We start from the raw sequence: 3478 nt of genomic DNA on the forward strand, positions 1-3478 counted from the left end.
TACTGAGCCAGGCTGCAGAAGGGCATGGAGGATTTCTAGGCAGCTGAAGTAGGCAAAGTAGGCCTGTTCACCATCAGCTGACTTGTTCCTAGGCAGGCACCGCTGCTCCCAAAACACATCTGCCATGGCTTTGGCCCCAGCCTCCCCAGGACTCAACTGCAAAGTGCTGAATTTTGGAAGCAGCAGGGACTCCTCTGTTCATCTCGTGTCACTCAATCTGTTGATTCCCTTCTGGCCCAGCAGCTATTTTTGTGTCCAGGGCTATCTTGCAGGAATCCTAAACCTCACAGTGGCCAATGTCTCTCTCACCTACCTTCATCTGAGGCACAAGGCTTGCTAAGCCCTCTCTGTTCACCAGAAAGGGAGCAGATACCATATTGTTTCCTTTCTTCTCCCTTTACTCTTCTGGTTTGTCCATGATCCAAGTTCTGGGCATGCTGAGTCTCCAGTAGCTGCTCTGCACTCCCAGCTCTGCTTCATTCTATGGTAAGTTAGGATCTCGGCTTCCATACCTGGCTTCCACCTACCTCTCCAGGCCCATTTCCCACCCATCTCACTTCTAAACTATGATCCAGCCAAAGGAGCCTCTTTGGGTACATATTGTGTTACTTCATCCCTCTTCCTGCTTTCTCTGCCTACACAATTAACTCCTATTTGTCTTAGTGGACAAATAGTTCAGACTTTTTTGACATTGTCTTGACATGGCCTCTGGCTCTCCCTTTCCTAGTGACCACGCTTTGTACCCCAGCATCTGTGCATTACTTCTGTCATAAGACTTCTCATTTCTGGAGCCATGACTGCCAAAACAGAACATGTCAGAGGCAACAGTCATGACTTCAGGAACAGCAAGAAACTGAAAAAGGATTGGTCCCTTTGTTTCCAAAGAAGAAAAAGCAAAATCCCCAGAGAAAACTAAAGTATGAGTAGGATGAATAGGGTTTCCTTGAGTAGTCATGAGTTTCTGGACATGGATTGCTGACTGATCATTTATACAGAGCATTCCAGAAGGATTTCTGCTCCAGAAAGTGGTGAAACGGAAGGACCTATAAGAGCCCTTCTAAAATCGTTTCAGAGATGTGGTCATTATTCAAGGATAAAAAAATCTATGATTCTTTCTATTTTTGTTTGTATGAAGTAATTTCATTTATTTGATCAGATGGGGGTGGAAGAGGTAGTGGTAGAGGTGAAGTAGAAGTATGGTTGCGACAGGCCAGTGAAATACTAGTAACTGGTTAGCTACATATAAGGGATATTTAGAAAATAACCACTTGACCTTGCAGGTTGACCTTGTCTTAAAGAGTCATTCAAGTCAAATGGTGGGACTGACATAGGACATAAGACATAAGAATACCTTATGTTTGTCTAATGATGCAACGTTGTATTAAAGAGCCTATGTGCAAAGGTACTGTGGCTGGCTCTTGGTTATTCAGAGAAAGCAATTGCTCAGTGCCCAAGACTTTCTTGACTTTTAATGTCTTCCTATAGTTTTCACTGGCAGGAATGAGCCAACTTCCTCCTCTGGGGCTGTGCTATACGGTGCTGCATGAGACTATTTGTTATTTTTCCCCTCAAGAACTGGCTGGATTGTAATGTAAAGGAAGGGATTCATTTAATCAATCATTCATTCATTCATGGCTCAACCTTGTGAGGCTGTGAAAATGCAGAGATTTGGGGAGGGTTAATAGGAGATTAATCCAATTGTATAATTTAAGACTAAGCTGCCCAATATTGGATAAAACCCATGTGGATATCCCCCAATCATATGGCTCCTTGCCAGGCCAGGCCACTCTTGGGCACTGTCAGCATCCAGGGAAGTGGTATGGATGCTTGTTCTCTCAACTGTTTTACAGTGAAGCCAAAAGGGCAACTGAGAATCCCAGTTACTGGAATCACTCAGGAGGTCAGCCTGTTACTTATGCACCTGAGAAAGAGTATAGGGGACATGGGATTTGATTCTTCAATTTATTATCTGTGCCAATAGTTATAAAAGATACTAAGTCGGAGGAATATTTTTAAAATGTTACTTTGCAAAATTCAATTTCATAACCAAATGTGACATTTACTGGGCTGGAGAATGAGGAACATTTATTGATAGACATCATATCATTTTCTTGTGCTCCTTGCCACATATTTTCAGCTTGAACTTCTGTTTGGGCAGAGGAGGGAAGAGAGAGAAAGTGACTCTTTATTAGGTACCTTGAAACTGATTCTCAGCAGCACAGATCTCAGAAGAAAAGAAAAGAAGAAAACACCATTCTAATCTTCTTTTTTTGTTGTTCTTTTGTTTTTTCTTTGTTTCTATTTACAATTATTTTCCCGACTTGAGCTTCTGGGAAGATGGAGTAGATGTAGTTTTCCCTATGTTTCTCACTGAATACAACTAAAAATCCTTGAACATTACATTGTATTTTTTATAACAAATACAAGAACTCAAAAAGGTGGAGAGAAGGAAGACCAGCCAGAGATCTTGGGATGTTAGGAACAAAACGCTGTTGAGTTTCCTGGTTTTTGTTTTGTTTTATTTTGTTTTTGCTTCTTATATGTCAGAGTGGATACTGGAGAAACCAGCAACTCGAAAATGTCAATGGGTAACAGACAAAAATGTCCCAAAGGAAGTCTAACATCTCTAGTGAAATGACCAGGAAAGAGACAGCCTAGAAAAAAAAACTTTAAGACCTTAACTGTTCTACTACAGCCAAACTCCAGAGAAAAAATTGCAACCCCTGTCCCTGCCCCTGCCTCCCACCCTAAGAGTAAAGGATGAGTGGGGAGGCTAGACTTTCACCCTCACCAGGCTGTAACAAGGCATCCCAAACTGCCTGCCACTGTGGTGTCAGAGAAGATGGAGCAGGAAGCCCAGATTTTCATCCTTGCTGAGGGGTAATGGGTCCCCCAGAGACTACATGGGAAGTCTGGTCTTAACTTCAAATTCAGCAGTAATGAGGCAGCTTCCCCATTCCCACTGAGGTAGCATTAAAAGAATTCTATTGTAGAGTTGGGACTTCCATTAGCACTCAGCAGTAACAATGCAACTCTTCAAAGTATGGTGGAGACCATATGGGAAGCATAATGAGCTGCCTTTCTTATTCCAGCCTGGGTGGTATCATTGGAGGTCCAGTGGGAAGCCTGAACTCTCATTCCAACCCACTAGTAACAAGGATCCCCCCTACCCTGTCAGTGGAGACTGACATCCCAACAAGCAATTATGAGGTGGTGTCAGAGGTCTTGCACCTGTCATAATACAAGTTTTAAATAAGTTTCAGAGTCTTATAACATAACACCCAAATGTCTAGGTTTAAATTAAAAAAAAAATCACTTGTCACAGAATCAAAAAGAGATCAAACTGAATGAGAAAAGACAAACACTGATTTTGGAATTATCTGGGAAGGATTTTAAAGCAGCCATCACTAAAAAGTCTCAGCAAAGAAATAGCATGCATCAGCAAAAAATTTTTAGAAGGTATAGAGAAGAACCAAGT

This window comes from Eumetopias jubatus, unplaced genomic scaffold, assembly GCF_037043125.1.
Source record: "Eumetopias jubatus isolate StellerSeaLion01/CBP00866 unplaced genomic scaffold, mEumJub1_p1.0 scaffold_78, whole genome shotgun sequence".
Classification (NCBI taxonomy): Eukaryota; Metazoa; Chordata; class Mammalia; order Carnivora; family Otariidae; genus Eumetopias; species Eumetopias jubatus.